Source organism: Nansenia antarctica (genome assembly GCF_963989245.1).
Source record: "Nansenia antarctica genome assembly, chromosome: 9".
NCBI classification, from domain to species: domain Eukaryota; kingdom Metazoa; phylum Chordata; class Actinopteri; order Argentiniformes; family Microstomatidae; genus Nansenia; species Nansenia antarctica.
In genome coordinates, this window is record NC_137679.1 from 41,876,449 (window position 1) to 41,897,557 (window position 21,109).

Consider the following 21,109-nt stretch of genomic DNA (forward strand, 5'->3'; position numbering starts at 1 on the left):
GGAAGCAGCACTTGTTCTCATGTTGTTTCTAATCCTGTATATGTTCCTATTCTTACAGGAGAGAGCTCCAACCCAGACTCAGACATCGAGCCCAGCTCCACCGCATCAGGAAGCCATAAACAACACAGACGGAGGAGGTCAAGACAGAAGAATCACCACTGTTTAGATTGCAGTGAAAGTTTCATTTGTCCAACTCACCTTAAATCACAACCACAGACTCAGGGAGGACAGAAGACTCACTCTTGTCTTCAGTGTGGGAAGACTTTCACTCAGGCAGGACACCTAAAGGTGCATGAGAGAATACACACAGGAGAGAGGCCATATCCCTGCTCCCAGTGTGGGCAGAGTTGTACCACATCAGCAAACCTAAAGGTGCATGAGAGAATACACACAGGAGAGAGGCCATATCCCTGCTCCCAGTGTGGGAAGAGTTTTACCACGTCAGGATACCTAAAGAGACATCAGAGAATACACACAGGAGAGAAGTCATATCACTGCTCCCAGTGTGAGAAGAGTTTCTGTTGGGAAGAATCCCTAAAGAGACACCAGAGAATACACACAGGAGAGAGGCCATATCCCTGCTCCCAGTGTGGGCAGAGTTGTACCACATCAGCAAACCTAAAGGTGCATGAGAGAATACACACAGGAGAGAGGCCATATCCCTGCTCCCAGTGTGGGAAGAGTTTTACCGCGTCAGCATCCCTAAAGGTGCATGAGAGAATACACACAGGAGAGAAGCCATATCACTGCTCCCAGTGTGGGAGAAGTTTCACCCAGGCAGGAGACCTAAAGAACCATCAGATGATACACACTGGTGAGAAGCCATATCACTGCTCCCAGTGTCGGAAGACTTTCAACAGGACAGATTCCTTAAAGAAGCATCAGAGAACACACACAGGAGAGAAGCCATATCACTGCTCCCAGTGTGACAAGAGTTTTACAAATTCAGGACACCTAAAGCAGCATCAGATGACACACACAGGAGAGAGGCCATATCCCTGCTCCCAGTGTGACAAGAGTTTTACAAATTCAGGACACCTAAAGCAGCATCAGATGACACACACAGGAGAGAGGCCATATCCCTGCTCCCAGTGTGACAAGAGTTTTACAACTTCAGGATCCCTAAAGAACCATCAGATGACACACACAGGAGAGAAGCCATATCCCTGCTCCCAGTGTGTCAAGAGTTTTACAACTTCAGGATCCCTAAAGGTGCATGAGAGAATACACACAGGAGAGAGGCCATATCCCTGCTCCCAGTGTGACAAGAGTTTTACAACTTCAGGATCCCTAAAGAAGCATCAGATGATACACACAGGAGAGAAGCCATATCCCTGCTCCCAGTGTGACAAGAGTTTCACTACTGGAGATACCCTTCAGAAGCATCAGAGAATGCACAGAGGAGAGAGGCCATTCTCCTGCTCACAGTGTGGGCAGAGTTTCAGTCAGGCAGGAAACCTAAAGACACACCTGAGAATACACACAGGAGAGAGGCCATATCCCTGCTCCCAGTGTGACAAGAGTTTTACAACTTCAGGATCCCTAAAGGTGCATGAGAGAAGCCATACCACTGCTCCCAGTGTGGGAAGAGTTTCAGTCGGGCAGATGAACTAAAGATCCACCAGAGAAAACACACAGGAGAGAGGCCATATCAGTGCTCCCTGTGTGGGAAGAGTTTCAGTCGGGCAGATGAACTAAAGATCCACCAGAGAAAACACACAGGAGAGAGGCCATTCTTCTGCTCCCGGTGTGACAAGAGTTTTACAACTTCAGGACACCTAAAGCAGCATCAGATGATACACACAGAAGAGAAGCCATATCCCATATCCCTGCTCCCAGTGTGACAAGAGTTTTACAACTTCAGGATCCCTAAAGCAGCATACGATAACACACACAGGAGAGAAGCCATATCACTGCTCCCAATGTGGGAAGAGTTTCAGTTGGGCACAATCCCTAAAGGTACACCAGAGAATACATACTGCACACACTAGTTAATACGACTGCTCCGAGTTTTGGGAGGAGTTTCAACGAGGCAGGAGCCCTAAAGGAGGTCTGCTGGCTGCACCATCTACTGCAGGGGTCGGCAATTAGGTTTGGCCTCGGGCCCAAAAATGTTTTAGCCACTAGATGGCGGGCCCGAACATAATCAAAGGATAATTTAAGTAATTGATTGTTTAAAAAATGTGACACGTTCTAATGCTTTGACTTTTCTTTCGAGAAATGTACACATCGCTAGTCAACTAACACAGCTTGTTTTGTGAGCCTGCTAACAATGTAAAGTAGTGTTATAATTAACTAGGTAGCAGTCCAATCCATTTTGTTGCAGTATTAGGCTTGACTAGCGAGTTTGTGTTGTGATTCTCAACAACGTTGAAACGTAGTTTCACCCTTTTCCATAGTTTTGAATAATAAATGTGTGGACTGACGATGTATCGCAGCCTAACTTATTCTAATAATTATTTAACATACTTTTATTCTGAATGATTCCCCCCTCCTCCAGACAAGGTCACATTATTTATCATTGGATTGGTTGTTTGCGTGTCGGGTGAAGTTAGCTAAACATTTAACCTGCTAACTAACAAGAGAAACATAATGTCACTCTCCAAAGGTCTAAAGACCACTACTAGTGTGCCCTTGAGTAAGGCACTTAGCCCTCAGTTACTCCAGGGGGACTGTCCCTGTAATTCGTAATTGTAAGTCGCTTTGGATAAAAGCGTCTGCTAAATGGCAAAATTATAATTATAATTATAAAGAGGAAAGTTGACGGTGAAAACAGGGCATTTAAAGAGGAATGGACAGCGAACTATACGTTCATCCTACCTGGTTTCATCAATGCAAAGCCGTTGTGTGAGACTCACATCTTCCCTGCTCACAATGTTCCCTTTCTATACATGCGAGTCGTCCTTTTCCTCAATGAATGTGATAAAGACGCACGAGAGGAATCGATAGATGCATAAAAATAAAAATAAACTGCCTGCGGATTAAAGTGACGTCAATATCACCAGATATCAAGCAAATAGTGACCGATGGGAGATGCCACTTTTCACATTAAGCGAGTACCAAGCCTGTCGTTATTGTATTTAATAACCTAATTGTATTTTGTATATTTTGAATGAATGGCTTATGGCTCATTGTACTTATTATCCCTAATAGCGCGTTTGCTCTGTCGTTTCAGGAGCATAGGCCTACCACCACTTTTGCGACGATTTTGTTGTCAATGTTTTTCAGAAAATTAAACAGAATTTGCTTTGTTACTGTTCATATGTGTGTTGCAGTCACATACGTAAACATTACGTTTGAATTAATGAGCTGATGTTATTTTTTTCAAACCACACCGCATGTCGGCTATTTCAGCACCACGCCTTGTCCACCTACTTATGATTCACTCTGAGGGGTTCAGCGTCAGTGCGCTTCGGTGCACCCCGCTGCCTGATTGTCTGTCCCTGTGTCATTCACTCTTAACATGAATAAAAGTACAATAAGCATTATTCAGGTGGTGGTAGATTCTCTATTCGGACATTATAGGCGCGGTGTGGGACTGTCGGTCCGATATTGTAAAAAAATAAAGTGGATTCTCAAAATAATCTGCTGGGCCAAATATTATTGGTGACGGGCCAGCAATGGCCCACGGGCCGCCTATTGCCGACCCCTGATCTACTGTATGGACAGAAGACTATTGTGTATCTATTCTGGATACTGAGGCCTGTCAGTCTGTCTTGGTCTACTCATCTCCCCCAGATACTCCAGACAGCCCACAGAACTCCCTCTACCTTCAGGCTCCTCGCTAGCAAGCCCCCTGGTGATCATCACCAACTACCATTTTAGCTGCAATGTGTTCGTCTGTCCAGCAGGGGGCAGAGAGGATTCTCTTTTTACGTCAAATTCTACCAATCGGGGGCCATTCCCCACATCACGGTCAGTCGTGGAAATATACAGTGATGCTTGAAAGTATGTGAATCCCTGGTGCAACTATAGATTTTTTTGTTTGTTTTTACCATGAAATCTTTATTCAATCTTTATTTTTTATCTGACTTAACATGTTTATATTTACCAATTCCATATGTTGGTTTAGAGGGAATCATGCGTGTAGTAGGAAAACTAAATTATAAGACTCGCTTCTAGACTCATGTCTATTACATGTCTATTACTTGCCGTGGTAAATCAGAAATCTGCCAACTCCCGCCATTGTAAGTCATTGAATGTCATTCAGTCACGGTCAGTCAGTCACTGTCAGTGAAGCGTTGTTTGTTTGTCTGAGTTTTAAAAGGGGGCGTGGCTCAGCGATAGGTCCATTGCGATGGGATGACCGTAATGATCTAAAATAAAAATAAAAATGGAATGACGGCATAGAAAGAGTGTTCCCCTACATATCTGTGATTTCTGCCATTCTCATTCAGTTGTGGTTCGAACCAACTTGTTTGTTGCTGTGAAGTATAGCAATAAACTGGTCTAAGCTCAGTGTTTCCCGTGTACATTTTGTTCTCAACTACCAGAAAGTCTCTATTTGCATCCTTGCCTATTTTTTGGGTGGGATATATCTGTTGGATACATTTTCTAATCTATTGGGGTGCCTGGATTTACTATATTCTGAGTGGGACACAATCCATTATTTATTTTTTTATTTTATTTTTGGCATTTAGCAGACGCCTTATTCCAAAGCGACTTACAATCAATACATTTGACTAATTTGACTTCTATCACAAGTACAAATGCTTCCTCATCTCACTGGATGGCGCTTCATGGCAAGACAATCACCCAAACATGCTGCCATAGCAACTAGGGAACACGCTGCCATAGCAACTAGGGAACACGCTGCCATAACAACTAGGGAACATGCTGCCATAGCAACTAGGGAACACACTGCCATAGCAACTAGGGAACACGCTGCCATAGCAACTAGGGAACATGCTGCCATAGCAACTATTCACAACTTTCAAGTGTGAGAGTGGCCAAGTCAAACCCCAGGTGCTGTACCTTACATGACTGCTGCAGTGATAATAATAATAATAATAATAATTGTTATTATTTGTATAGTGCTTTTCATGCAAACGTTGCAGCTCAAAGTGCTCCAATCATTACATAATCATAATTTAATTAATTAGTCATTTATACACAATATAAAAAAGATGTGTTTTTAGTCTTGACTTGAATATAGTTGCTGAGGTTGCATCCCTAATGTAAACTGACAGTGCATTCCACAATCTGGGTGCATAAAATGAGAATGCAGCCTCACCAAATCTCTTATTTTGTACATGTGGTACACAGAGAAAACCAGCGTCAGAAGGCCTGCGAACTCTATTGGGCTGATATGCTAGCAGAAGACCTGAGAGCTCTATTGGGCTGATATGCTAGCTAAAGACCTGAGAGCTCTATCGGGCTGATATGCTAGCAGAAGACCTGAGAGCTCTATCGGGCTGATATGCTAGCTAAAGACCTGAGAGCTCTATCGGGCTGATATGCTAGCTAAAGACCTGAGAGCTCTATCGGGCTGATATGCTAGCAAAAGCTATGATGAATGATGAATGTATCTGTATGACCCTGTCGGGGGGGAGGGGGGGGCTCTGAAAGAAGCTGTCCTGTAGCCTGCTGGTAGGGGACCTGAGGCTTACCAGCTGTGTAAAGACATTGTTGCCATCTCACGCATCGCGCTAACCCAACCACAATAGAACAGGACATCACCCACCCACCCAATCTGCACCTCGCCCCACTGCCATCCGGTCGTAGGTACAGAACGCTACGGTGGAAAAGGGCTCACTTTGGCAAAAGCCTGATCCCCGCAGCCATTGTTGCCTTAAATAATAGACCGCGCTGAGTGTGTGTACTTGTGTCATCTGTCATGTGTAGTAATGTCTGTTTGTTGTCTGTGTTATACGGTATTATATGTATACTGTTCAGTGGTGTGGAAATGAATAATAATCTAATACAATACACAAATCTAATATATTCTAACCGAACCTATTCTATTCTACTCTATTCTATTCTAACCTATTCTATTCTATTCTAATCTAATCTAACCTATTCTATTCTATTCATCTAATCTAATTAATCTATTCTATTCTAATCTAAGCTATTCTATTCTATTCATCTAATCTAATCTATTCTATTCTAATCTAATCTAATGTAATGTAATGTAGTCTAATATGCGACATCAGGCTTTAAAGGGTTAAAGGGTGAAACAGGCGTTGTCACCTCTTGTTCAACATCGTTTCCTTTCCTGTTTTTAAGAAATTCGAAGCTGCTGCAGCTTTATGTAGTAAGCGGACGTTACGAGTTTCACAACTGATAATTGCCTAATTGTGTTGCAATGATGTGTTTAAAATGATATATATGTCTATTATTGCAATTGTCTTTTCCTCTCCTATATGCTTTTCAAGAAATGCATAACGGTCCAAACCCGGAGATCACGTCTCCAGCACGTCCCGGGTCACTCCAGCGTGTCTGAGGGTCTCGGCCCCGGAAGCTCCACTGGGTTCAGCTCCACCACATGTTAGGAGACACGGCTGCACAGACTTCCTATCAGGAGAGCAACTGATCAGAGATGGAGATGCATGTAATTACAGAGGGCAAGATAATTGAAGACGAATGCTAATCATGCTAATCTTCGCTCGCTAGGATATCACGGACAGCGAATGTTCCCGGTTCGTCTGCAACAATGCTTTTTAATCAGAGAGCAATGGGGCTTGAGAGGGATGCAGCCTGTCACAAAGCCTGATGCGTGATGTCACAAAGACTCTTCTGGCTCGTTGCTGCCAGACCATCGTCCCGATAACGACTGTTATTGTCTCGATCCCCGACATTAAAAGGCGTGATTAAGGTGTAGAATATAATTAGCCCGCTGCGGAAAGTGCCGGGTTGAAGCCAAAAGCTTTCCAGCACCCAGACAGCTTCAATAGCTTCGCCTCCGGATGGCGAGGGACCCAAGACAATGGAAAGACTGAGACATGTGACTGGAGATAAGTGAGGGGGAAGATTGGAACTTTTCTTTTGTGGAAGTTAATCAGGCGTTCTTGAAAGAGGCGCTCGTCGATTCGCCTGGTGTGGAATGTTCGAGCCTTTGTGACCTCTTTGTGACAGAATGTTCCATCAATCTATTACCTCATAATGGAAGTGCACAAACAGCTGTTTCTCTGAACAGTCATTGTGTCGAGGTATCGAGAAATACAGAAACATGTGTTGGTGGTATTATGTGGTGTTGCTGTCGAAATGAAGTAAAATTACATGTTGTGACATTGTTGTTTAACCTCATCTTATCCACCTCATTTTTCTGGTTTTCTGCTCGAAATGACATGCCCACAGTGAATATAGAATATCTCCACAATCACAAGGGCCTTCATAATGATATTGTTATCAAATGAAAGCTAACACCTGTGGGGTGGCTGTAGAAGTGTCAGAATCAAAATCTATGTTACTGTGTCAGAGCAAATAGAGCTAGAACATCATAAAACATCTCAAATTCAGTCTCCGTCTAAAAAAACAACAGCTTTTACAGTGAATATCACCTTGGAAACCTGATGAATTAGCCCAAATCATCTAGGAATCAGTACTCCAGGGTCTTATTAGTACTTGTGCCAAAGTCGATGCTAGTAATGTGAGCAAATGCAACTTTGTACCTGTTTTAGTACAGGTATGTTTAGGCGGACACCTATATGTTTAGGCCATTTGGAGATATGTTGGCACCATCTTTGACCTTTCTCATGTATCAGGAAAAAAACTAAACAAAAACAGACATGACACATTCTCCAGTTGGAGAAAACTGGATGTGACTTAGGCCGTGTTTACCGTCTCTGGAAAAAAATGGTGGCATCGTATAGCATGCAAAGTTGTGAAAAAAATGTGATATCTTTGAAGAGAATTGATCGAGGTAAACTCTTTATATCACTTCGGATGCCCATGGGGGTCCGTTGGCTCCTATGAGGTTTTAAGGAAGTAGTTTTCTGACTTTTGGCATTTCCCACAAGGTAGAGTAGGGGGTGTTCTGTTGTTGTGTTCTCTGCTAGTTTCCACCAGTTTCTCTTTGGACGCCCTGATATCCGTGTGAACACGTCTGTTGACATTTCACACCCAGGACATTTGAGGCTGGTATGGAAGACAATGCAGCACAGAGGCAGATGTTTATGACATCATTCTGCTGTTCCATTCCACTACAGCATCACAATGAGCTCATCCACCTTCTACCTCCACCAGCCTCCCCAGGCGTCACCTTGGCAACGTGGCCAACAAGCATCCCATAATAGTGTGTGACTCAGAGCAGCCCCGTCCAAAACATTTACTCTAGATTGCTTTCCCAGCCACAACCTCTCCAGCACCGCGGTGTACAGTACTTAGTGGGCAGATTGAGGTGACTTTGACAAACAAAACACTTGATGTTCTGCCTGGTTGAATAAAATCTCCCACCAGACCTCAAGGTGATAAACTGCATTCAGGGTTTAACAGTTTAACACCTTGGCAGACACAGGAGCACTTGAACAAAGTGTTGACAGTTATTAAAGTAATTATCGTTGCGGGGGATGTTGTGTATGGCTTTGTGATTACTGTATGGATTATATTATTATTGTACCGTGGGTCCAATCAATACAACAATCACAATGCCATACGCATCATCCCCCGTGACTATAATCACTTTAAATGTACTGTACAATAATAATAATAACATATAAATAATAAAATAACCCAGTCAAGCTAATGTAGCCAACGTGCGTGCGTGCGTGCGTGCTCTACTGACGCCGACCGCCGACGTTCATGATGGTGTTATAGAGAGGTCATGATGGTGTTATAGAGAGGTCATGATGGTGTTATAGAGAGGTCAGAGGTCATGATGGTGTTATAGAGAGGTCATGGTGGTGTTATAGAGGTCATGATGGTGTTATAGAGAGGTCATGGTGGTGTTATAGAGAGGTCAGAGGTCATGGTGGTGTTATAGAGAGGTCATGATGGTGTTATAGAGAGGTCAGAGGTCATGGTGGTGTTATAGAGAGGTCATGATGGTGTTATAGAGAGGTCATGGTGGTGTTATAGAGAGGTCATGATGGTGTTATAGAGAGGTCATGATGGTGTTATAGAGAGGTCATGATGGTGTTATAGAGAGGTCATGGTGGTGTTATAGAGAGGTCATGATGGTGTTATAGAGAGGTCATGATGGTGTTATAGAGAGGTCATGGTGGTGTTATAGAGAGGTCAGAGGTCATGATGGTGTTATAGAGAGGTCATGATGGTGTTATAGAGAGGTCATGGTGGTGTTATAGAGAGGTCATGGTGGTGTTATAGAGAGGTCAGAGGTCATGATGGTGTTATAGAGAGGTCATGGTGGTGTTATAGAGAGGTCATGGTGGTGTTATAGAGAGGTCAGAGGTCATGGTGGTGTTATAGAGAGGTCATGGTGGTGTTATAGAGAGGTCATGATGGTGTTATAGAGAGGTCAGAGGTCATGGTGGTGTTATAGAGAGGTCGTGGTGGTGTTATAGAGAGGTCATGATGGTGTTATAGAGAGGTCAGAGGTCATGGTGGTGTTATAGAGAGGTCATGATGGTGTTATAGAGAGGTCATGGTGGTGTTATAGAGAGGTCATGATGGTGTTATAGAGAGGTCATGGTGGTGTTATAGAGAGGTCATGATGGTGTTATAGAGAGGTCATGGTGGTGTTATAGAGAGGTCATGATGGTGTTATAGAGAGGTCATGATGGTGTTATAGAGAGGTCAGAGGTCATGATGGTGTTATATAGAGGTCATGATGGTGTTATAGAGAGGTCAGAGGTCATGATGATGTTATAGAGAGGTCATTGTTCGGTTCTGTATCCCCACCGAACGGGGTGCCAAGAGATCAAACGTTGGAATAACTCAATTTGGTAATTTGTGGTTTATTGCAGTATAAAATGTTCACCACAGTCAGTAGCAGTAGCATTTGCAGTAGCAGGTTATAAACCTAAATGTAAACGAAATATAAATGTAGATAACAGTCATGCAATGTATCAGAATATCAAGTCATTTAGAAACATTCTCTTAATATTACAGAACAACATAACCCAACAGAGCAGTAAATACATTCGTTTTGTCATTTAGAAACATTCTCTTAATATTACAGAACAACATAACCCAGCAGAGCAGTAAATACATTCGTTTTGTCATTTAGAAACATTCTCTTAATATTACAGAACAACATAACCCTGCAGAGCAGTAAATACATTCGTTTTGTCATTTAGAAACATTCTCTTAATATTACAGAACAACATAACCCTGCAGAGCAGTAAATACATTCGTTTTGTCATTTAGAAACATTCTCTTAATATTACAGAACAACATAACCCTGCAGAGCAGTAAATACATTAGTTTTGTCTTACCGGTAGCGTGTCCCTCTTGACTACTATGATAAACACAAGGCAGTTTCCGCCATTTTATCCCCGAAGCCCCTCCCACATTGTGGATATCCGGGTTTGGAAGTTAACCCCTTACAGTCACCCTAGTGAACGCAACACCTCCCACTTTACCGACTGAACTGGTTCATGGAGGTCACAGACCATAACATCATATCATAACACATTTTTTTTCTTTTTTTTTCTTTTCAATAGTCCAGCTTTACTTGCCAATCACGAAGAATGCCAATGTCACTGTTCAGGCACCTCCCCTGACAGAGGTGTAGTGTTCTGTCATGGTTTGGTTCATGAGTGTGGATTCAACTTCTTACTTCGTGTATGTGCAAGTGTGTTAGACATGGTGGCAGCGCATGGCGTTCACCAACCAGCCTAAAGGGGTTTGGGGCGGTGACGTCCTGAGGCAGTGTCTACAGAACCAGGGGGATTGGGCGATGTCAGTCGACGAGGCCAGTGTCAGGCCTAGGAAGGCCACTAGTCTTCCACGGGGATGAGGACCACAAGTCGATCCCTCAAGTATCACCTTCCAGTCCGGTTCGTCCAAGGAGCAGACTGTTAGGGTTCACATTTTCGACAGTCTTCTTGTTCTTTTGCCCTGGCGTCAATCGGTCTTTCGTTAGTTAGGTTAGCCGCTTGGTAGAAGAGGGTTTGGAGTTTACTCCAGGTGAGCGAGCCTATCGTCCCTCCAAGGCTTGAGAGTGCTCTCTTCATGAGCTTTACTGCGGCTTCAGCAGCCCCATTGCGATGAGGTGCGTCGGCCGGGTGAAAGTCCCATGCCCACACTGTTCTTTTCTTAACGGCATCCTTGATTCCGAAAGGGCCAAAGAGGTCAAGCGTGGTGTATTCAAATGGGCCAGCACGCTGTGAGCGCTCTGGTGGCAGGTCGCTCATCATCTGCTGGCACAATCTCCCTTTCTGTTTACGGCAGGTGACGCACTCGTTCACAGCTTTCTTTACCGTTCTTTGGCCTTGCACTACCCCCGCCTTCTTCCTTGTGCGCAGCAGTGTGGTGGCAATGCCTTCATGGTTCCTTTCATGGGCTTCTCTCGTTAGTAGGGTGGCTAGCCATGAATGGAATGGGATTAGAGGAACGGCTGTCCCGTCTTCAATCCAGGACTGGATTCTGCCTCCACAGAGAAGGAGTCCCGTGTTCTTATCCTTGTGGACCACCAAGCGGTCCAGGGTCGAGTCATGGAACTCAAAGCCATCTTGGGCTGCGAGGGCCAGGTCTTGGAAGGCTCCTGCTCTTTCCTCAGCGGACAGTATGGAGCCGTTTGCCTCCCACTTTAGTGGGTCCGGAGCCTGGCGTCTCCTTCTCAGCCAGGTCTCTGCGGCTCGTCGGGTCCGGGCTATGGTTCCACAATGCTTTGACAAGGAACTGAATTGTTGAGGCTCCACAAGGCGCACCAGTCCAATGCCCCAGGGTCTTCTCTGTTTGCCTGCCTCTTGCAACTGCTTATTAAGTTTGGTGTGATCAGTTCCCAACTTCTGCTGCCCACTGAACTCCTTACGGCTGCTGTCAAACTCCTGGCTCAACCTGCTGTTCTCCTCCTGCAGGGACACCAGAGACTGGGAGTTCACAGAAGCAACTTCCTTCAGCTCCTCAATCTCCTGGCACAGGCTACTGATCTTCAGGTTCTCTGAGCTGAGCTGCTCCTTGGACTTGCTGAGCTCTTCCTGGTACCTGGAATTCTGCTGATTCAGGGACTCCAACTGACTTTGCATCTCCTGTTTGGCACTGCGGAACTCCTCCAGCAGGGCCTCGCTCTTCTCCTGCTGCAGACGGCATTTCTCTTGTGTCAGCTGTTCCAGGGCCTCTGAAGTCTTCCCTGAGGTCTCGGCTGCTTCAAGCTGCTTGGAAAGAGCATTTTTGAGTTGGGCCTCAAGCTGGGTAAGTATATTTTTCTCCTCCGCTTGAGCCAGGACAGTCTCTTTGTATGCCATTGATGCTGATCTCATGCTCCTTGCGAGGTGAGTGTCAGAGCGGTGGACAGCCAGGTTGACTACCTCAATGAGGTTGGGATGGGTTCCACCAACGGTTTGCCCAGTGGGCCGTCCCAGAGGACGAGGTCTCCCACAATCTTGGTTGGCTGGGGAACAAGACGACCTTCACGGTGACTGATAAGGAGGTCTATCTTCTCAGGACGGACCAGTTCGTCAGTGGCAACGTCAGGGAAGAATTTCTGCAATTGCCTGGGCGAGACCGGCTGGTTCACCTCTGCGATGCTCTCCAGTCCGTAGCAGAGGATTTTATGCTCTGCCACCTTTCCTTTGGGGGTTTTCATCCTCAGTCGCAGAGGGTACCTTTTTGTCACAATCGTCTTCCTCATACCCCCGATACCATGAATAATCAGCTTGATATCCTCGCCGCATAGACCAAGACGACCGGCTGCTTCGTTGGTAATGTAGTTCGTGTCGGAGGCGAGGTCGATCAGAGTGCCGATGAGGCAGCCAGAATTTGTTGTCGCATTCAGCAGCATCATCACTACAGGGTGTTCCTTCTGTCCAACTCCATCTCCAGCATTGGTGCATACAGTCGACGAGACTTTGTTCGAAAATACTTTCTTGTATTTGTCTCTTTGTTCTGGAGTAAGCTCTGCCAGGAATTCCTCCTGCTTGTCGGTTAGGCCAAGCTCCTTCCCTCCAACCTTTGTACTGCTGTCCACCTCACTGCTGTAATCCTTCTTCGGGGTAGGTGGCTTAGGACAGAGAAGATAATTATGGTCTGAAATCCCTCCTCTCCGACAGTCTACTTTTGTGCAAAGGTATCTTGGAGTACACCCGTTGCCATCCTTAGCGTGAGCCTGCAAGCACTTGAAGCATGACCCAATCTTCTTCAGATGGGCTCTTTTGTCTGCAAGATCTTGACCCTTGAAGGCCCTGCATGCAAATAGTCTGTCGGCGTGAGCGTCGTCTCCACACACAGTGCAGCTTGGATGATCGTCCTCCTGGCCCGTTGTAGACCTTGTGGAAGCCTTCCTCAGGTAATCCTTGAAATGGTCACCTCTTGTGTCTGATGAGCTTTTCTCCACGACATCTTTCTCCATGCGGCTTGGCTCCAACTGGTCCAATTCCTCCAGAATTTCCTCCTGCCTCTTCAGGAATTCCAGGAGGCAGTCAAAGTGGTTTAGTGGAGAGAACATGTTTACAGGGTTGGTTTTGTGCACGATCCACTCTTTTTTAAGTGAACTTGGAAGCTTGCTCTCCAGAGACCGGCAGACCACACGGTTCTTTACGGCGTCTTCTTCTCCAAGTATCTGAAGGTTACACAGCGCTCTCTCCACAGCCTGAATCAGTTCAATAGTTCTTCTGGGATTGTTCCCTTTGATGGAAGGAAGTGCCTGGACCTCGTTGGTGATCAGCCAGACTATCTCCGCCTTGTTCCCATACTTGTTGTCCAGCAGCCTGAACACATCGTCAGCGGAACCGCAACTGGATAGTACGAGATCCCTTTTGACCCTTTCATTTAGGCTGCTTAGTAGATGGAACTTTCTCACACTTTCTGCTCCCTGTGGGTTACCTAATTGCTGCAAGTCCTCCCATTCGGTTTTCCACCGGTAGTAGTCTCTCATGTCACCGGAGAAAGTGGGTAGCCGTGCCCTTTCAAGGCTGATGTAAGGCTTGGAGTCAAAGGCTTTCCTGACGTTGGGTTCTGGCTTGGAGTCGACAGGCTCGTCAGGGAGAGAGTGGGGAGCTGGTTTTCTTGGAGCCTCCGTTGGGTCAGCCTTGCTGCCCTTTGCTGCACCATCTAATAGCTCCTCTTCCAGCTTGTCAGACAATGCCAGGACCCTCTTCCTTACTTTCTCGTAACACATTTCCAGATCCACCACCCTAGAGCCAGGAATCAACCCTTTCCATTCCACCAACATGTCTCCGAGGTCAGTGACCTCTCTGTCCAGTTTTTTATTTCTCACCCTACGGTTCTTGATTGGTTGCTGAGGGTCGGTCTCGTCTTCCTCAGCCTGAGTAATTGCAGACTCAGTGATTTCGGCCTGGGCATGAAACATGTTATTGGCGTAGCCATCCCAAAAGGCATCTTGGGTGGTTTGTTTCACTTCGAGGTATCTTTCCTCGCACTCAGCTGTCTGCTTATCGACTTCAACTGCAGACGATTTGATCGTCGCCTCGGTCGATTCCCTCAGAGCTTGGGCATACTCGAGCCCCGCCTCGATTACTTTAGAGAAGTCTGCCCTGAAGCACTTCCATTCAATTAGAATTTCGTTAGGTTCCAAGAGTCCACTTTTAGTGAGAGCATTTCCCCTTTTAGTGAATAACATTTGTGCTCTTGATCGCACACTCTTGAGTTTTTTCAAGTCCTCCATCTCAGTTCCTTTTCTGTTGACTGGAGAACCGACCGTTACTACCAATGGGGTCCTTTAATTGGGACTTTGTTCCACTTTGTTGGTGTTGGTCCTTATCCTAGTTCAACAGGAATTCTGGTGGTTGACTCGTGTAAGCTCCTGGTCGAAATTATCGGCCGTTTGAGTTGATTGTTTGTTTGATGGGGCTTAAGCTTTGCCCATTGGTTCCAGTATTAGGTTGGCCGGGCCTGGGTTGGCTGTGCCTCCTTGGTGAGACTGAGAGCCGCGGTTCGTTAGTCCGTGGCTGCTCTTTGCTGCACTAATCCAGTGCAGTGGGCCTCGGTTTATAACTGTTCGGTTCTGTATCCCCACCGAACGGGGTGCCAAGAGATCAAACGTTGGAATAACTCAATTTGGTAATTTGTGGTTTATTGCAGTATAAAATGTTCACCACAGTCAGTAGCAGTAGCATTTGCAGTAGCAGGTTATAAACCTAAATGTAAACGAAATATAAATGTAGATAACAGTCATGCAATGTATCAGAATATCAAGTCATTTAGAAACATTCTCTTAATATTACAGAACAACATAACCCAGCAGAGCAGTAAATACATTCGTTTTGTCATTTAGAAACATTCTCTTAATATTACAGAACAACATAACCCTGCAGAGCAGTAAATACATTCGTTTTGTCATTTAGAAACTTTCTCTTAATATTACAGAACAACATAACCCTGCAGAGCAGTAAATACATTAGTTTTGTCTTACCGGTAGCGTGTCCCTCTTGACTACTATGATAAACACAAGGCAGTTTCCGCCATTTTATCCCCGAAGCCCCTCCCACATTGTGGATATCCGGGTTTGGAAGTTAACCCCTTACAGTCACCCTAGTGAACGCAACAGTCATGGTGGTGTTATAGAGAGGTCATGATGGTGTTATAGAGAGGTCATGATGGTGTTATAGAGAGGTCATGGTGGTGTTATAGAGAGGTCATGATGGTGTTATAGAGAGTTCATGGTGGTGTTATAGAGAGGTCATGGTGGTGTTATAGAGAGGTCAGAGGTCATGATGGTGTTATAGAGAGGTCATGATGGTGTTATAGAGAGGTCATGATGGTGTTATAGAGAGGTCATGGTGGTGTTATAGAGAGGTCATGGTGGTGTTATAGAGAGGTCATGATGGTGTTATAGAGAGGTCATGATGGTGTTATAGAGAGGTCATGGTGGTGTTATAGAGAGGTCATGGTGGTGTTATAGAGAGGTCATGATGGTGTTATAGAGAGGTCATGATGGTGTTATAGAGAGGTCATGATGGTGTTATAGAGAGGTCATGATGGTGTTATAGAGAGGTCATGATGGTGTTATAGAGAGGTCATGATGGTGTTATAGAGAGGTCATGATGGTGTTATAGAGAGGTCATGATGGTGTTATAGAGAGGTCATGATGGTGTTATAGAGAGGTCATGGTGGTGTTATAGAGAGGTCATGATGGTGTTATAGAGAGGTCATGGTGGTGTTATAGAGAGGTCATGGTGGTGTTATAGAGAGGTCATGGTGGTGTTATAGAGAGGTCATGATGGTGTTATAGAGAGGTCAGAGGTCATGATGGTGTTATAGAGAGGTCAGAGTTCATGGTGGTGTTATAGAGGTCATGATGGTGTTATAGAGAGGTCAGAGGTCATGGTGGTGTTATAGAGAGGTCATGATGGTGTTATAGAGAGGTCATGGTGGTGTTATAGAGAGGTCATGGTGGTGTTATAGAGAGGTCATGGTGGTGTTATAGAGAGGTCATGATGGTGTTATAGAGAGGTCATGATGGTGTTATAGAGAGGTCATGGTGGTGTTATAGAGAGGTCATGATGGTGTTATAGAGAGGTCAGAGGTCATGGTGGTGTTATAGAGAGGTCATGGTGGTGTTATAGAGAGGTCAGAGGTCATGATGGTGTTATGGAGAGGTCATGATGGTGTTATAGAGAGGTCATGGTGGTGTTATAGAGAGGTCATGGTGGTGTTATAGAGAGGTCAGAGGTCATGATGGTGTTATAGAGAGGTCATGGTGATGTTATAGAGAGGTCATGATGGTGTTATAGAGAGGTCAGAGGTCATGATGGTGTTATAGAGAGGTCATGATGGTGTTATAGAGAGGTCAGAGGTCATGGTGGTGTTATAGAGAGGTCATGATGGTGTTATAGAGAGGTCATGATGGTGTTATAGAGAGGTCATGGTGGTGTTATAGAGAGGTCAGAGGTCATGATGGTGTTATAGAGAGGTCAGAGGTCATGATGGTGTTATAGAGAGGTCATGATGGTGTTATAGAGAGGTCAGAGGTCATGATGGTGTTATAGAGAGGTCATGATGGTGTTATAGAGAGGTCATGGTGGTGTTATAGAGAGGTCAGAGGTCATGATGGTGTTATAGAGAGGTCATGGTGGTGTTATAGAGAGGTCAGAGGTCATGATGGTGTTATGGAGAGGTCATGATGGTGTTATAGAGAGGTCATGGTGGTGTTATAGAGAGGTCATGGTGGTGTTATAGAGAGGTCAGAGGTCATGATGGTGTTATAGAGAGGTCATGGTGGTGTTATAGAGAGGTCATGGTGGTGTTATAGAGAGGTCATGATGGTGTTATAGAGAGGTCAGAGGTCATGATGGTGTTATAGAGGGGTCATGGTGGTGTTATAGAGAGGTCATGATGGTGTTATAGAGAGGTCATGATGGTGTTATAGAGAGGTCATGATGGTGTTATAGAGAGGTCAGAGGTCATGATGGTGTTATAAAGAGGTCATGATGGTGTTATAGAGAGGTCATGGTGGTGTTATAGAGAGGTCATGGTGGTGTTATAGAGAGGTCATGATGGTGTTATAGAGAGGTCATGATGGTGTTATAGAGAGGTCATGATGGTGTTATAGAGAGGTCAGAGGTCATGGTGGTGTTATAGAGAGGTCAGAGGTCATGGTGGTGTTATAGAGAGGTCATGGTGGTGTTATAGAGAGGTCATGATGGTGTTATAGAGAGGTCAGAGGTCATGATGGTGTTATAGAGAGGTCATGATGGTGTTATAGAGAGGTCATGGTGGTGTTATAGAGAGGTCAGAGGTCATGATGGTGTTATAGAGAGGTCATGGTGGTGTTATAGAGAGGTCATGGTGGTGTTATAGAGAGGTCATGGTGGTGTTATAGAGAGGTCATGATGGTGTTATAGAGAGGTCAGAGGTCATGGTGGTGTTATAGAGAGGTCATGGTGGTGTTATAGAGAGGTCAGAGGTCATGATGGTGTTATGGAGAGGTCATGATGGTGTTATAGAGAGGTCATGGTGGTGTTATAGAGAGGTCATGGTGGTGTTATAGAGAGGTCAGAGGTCATGATGGTGTTATAGAGAGGTCATGATGGTGTTATAGAGAGGTCAGAGGTCATGATGGTGTTATAGAGAGGTCATGATGGTGTTATAGAGAGGTCAGAGGTCATGGTGGTGTTATATAGAGGTCATGATGGTGTTATAGAGAGGTCATGATGGTGTTATAGAGAGGTCAGAGGTCATGATGGTGTTATAGAGAGGTCATGGTGGTGTTATAGAGAGGTCATGGTGGTGTTATAGAGAGGTCAGAGGTCATGATGGTGTTATAGAGAGGTCATGGTGGTGTTATAGAGAGGTCATGGTGGTGTTATAGAGAGGTCAGAGGTCATGATGGTGTTATAGAGAGGTCATGGTGGTGTTATAGAGAGGTCAGAGGTCATGATGGTGTTATAGAGAGGTCAGAGGTCATGGTGGTGTTATAGAGAGGTCATGATGGTGTTATAGAGAGGTCATGGTGGTGTTATAGAGAGGTCAGAGGTCATGGTGGTGTTATAGAGAGGTCATGATGGTGTTATAGAGAGGTCAGAGGTCATGATGGTGTTATAGAGAGGTCATGATGGTGTTATAGAGAGGTCATGGTGGTGTTATAGAGAGGTCATGATGGTGTTATAGAGAGGTCAGAGGTCATGGTGGTGTTATAGAGAGGTCATGATGGTGTTATAGAGAGGTCATGATGGTGTTATAGAGAGGTCATGGTGGTGTTATAGAGAGGTCATGATGGTGTTATAGAGAGTTCAGAGGTCATGATGGTGTTATAGAGAGGTCATGATGGTGTTATAGAGAGGTCATGGTGGTGTTATAGAGAGGTCATGATGGTGTTATAGAGAGGTCAGAGGTCATGATGGTGTTATAGAGAGGTCAGAGGTCATGGTGGTGTTATAGAGAGGTCATGATGGTGTTATAGAGAGGTCATGATGGTGTTATAGAGAGGTCAGAGGTCATGGTGGTGTTATAGAGAGGTCATGATGGTGTTATAGAGAGGTCATGATGGTGTTATAGAGAGGTCATGATGGTGTTATAGAGAGGTCATGATGGTGTTATAGAGAGGTCAGAGGTCATGGTGGTGTTATAGAGAGGTCATGGTGGTGTTATAGAGAGGTCAGAGGTCATGATGGTGTTATAGAGAGGTCAGAGGTCATGATGGTGTTATAGAGAGGTCATGATGGTGTTATAGAGAGGTCAGAGGTCATGATGGTGTTATAGAGAGGTCATGATGGTGTTATAGAGAGGTCATGGTGGTGTTATAGAGAGGTCAGAGGTCATGATGGTGTTATAGAGAGGTCATGGTGGTGTTATAGAGAGGTCAGAGGTCATGATGGTGTTATGGAGAGGTCATGATGGTGTTATAGAGAGGTCAGAGGTCATGGTGGTGTTATGGAGAGGTCATGGTGGTGTTATAGAGAGGTCATGGTGGTGTTATAGAGAGGTCAGAGGTCATGATGGTGTTATAGAGAGGTCATGGTGGTGTTATAGAGAGGTCAGAGGTCATGATGGTGTTATAGAGAGGTCAGAGGTCATGGTGGTGTTATAGAGAGGTCATGATGGTGTTATAGAGAGGTCATGGTGGTGTTATAGAGAGGTCATGATGGTGTTATAGAGAGGTCATGATGGTGTTATAGAGAGGTCAGAGGTCATGCTGGTGTTATAGAGAGGTCATGATGGTGTTATAGAGAGGTCATGATGGTGTTATAGAGAGTTCATGATGGTGTTATAGAGAGGTCAGAGGTCATGGTGGTGTTATAGAGAGGTCATGATGGTGTTATAGAGAGGTCAGAGGTCATGATGGTGTTATAGAGAGGTCAGAGGTCATGATGGTGTTATAGAGAGGTCATGATGGTGTTATAGAGAGGTCATGGTGGTGTTATAGAGAGGTCATGGTGGTGTTATAGAGAGGTCATGGTGGTGTTATAGAGAGGTCAGAGGTCATGGTGGTGTTATAGAGAGGTCATGGTGGTGTTATAGAGAGGTCAGAGGTCATGATGGTGTTATAGAGAGGTCATGGTGGTGTTATAGAGAGGTCATGGTGGTGTTATAGAGAGGTCAGAGGTCATGATGGTGTTATAGAGAGGTCATGGTGGTGTTATAGAGAGGTCATGGTGGTGTTATAGAGAGGTCAGAGGTCATGATGGTGTTATAGAGAGGTCATGATGGTGTTATAGAGAGGTCATGATGGTGTTATAGAGAGGTCATGATGGTGTTATAGAGAGGTCAGAGGTCATGGTGGTGTTATAGAGAGGTCATGGTGGTGTTATAGAGAGGTCATGGTGGTGTTATAGAGAGGTCAGAGGTCATGATGGTGTTATAGAGAGGTCATGATGGTGTTATAGAGAGGTCAGAGGTCATGATGGTGTTATAGAGGGGTCATGGTGGTGTTATAGAGAGGTCAGAGGTCATGGTGGTGTTATAGAGAGGTCATGATGGTGTTATAGAGAGGTCATGGTGGTGTTATAGAGAGGTCATGATGGTGTTATAAAGAGGTCATGGTGGTGTTATAGAGAGGTCAGAGGTCATGATGGTGTTATAGAGAGGTCATGGTGGTGTTATAGAGAGGTCAGAGGTCATGATGGTGTTATAGAGAGGTCATGATGGTGTTATAGAGAGGTCAGAGGTCATGGTGGTGTTATAGAGAGGTCATGATGGTGTTATAGAGAGGTCAGAGGTCATGATGGTGTTATAGAGAGGTCATGATGGTGTTATAGAGAGGTCATGGTGGTGTTATAGAGAGGTCATGATGGTGTTATAGAGAGGTCAGAGGTCATGATGGTGTTATAGAGAGGTCAGAGGTCATGGTGGTGTTATAGAGAGGTCATGATGGTGTTATAGAGAGGTCATGATGGTGTTATAGAGAGGTCATGGTGGTGTTATAGAGAGGTCATGATGGTGTTATAGAGAGGTCAGAGGTCATGGTGGTGTTATAGAGAGGTCATGGTGGTGTTATAGAGAGGTCAGAGGTCATGATGGTGTTATGGAGAGGTCATGATGGTGTTATAGAGAGGTCATGGTGGTGTTATAGAGAGGTCATGATGGTGTTATAGAGAGGTCATGATGGTGTTATAGAGAGGTCAGAGGTCATGATGGTGTTATAGAGAGG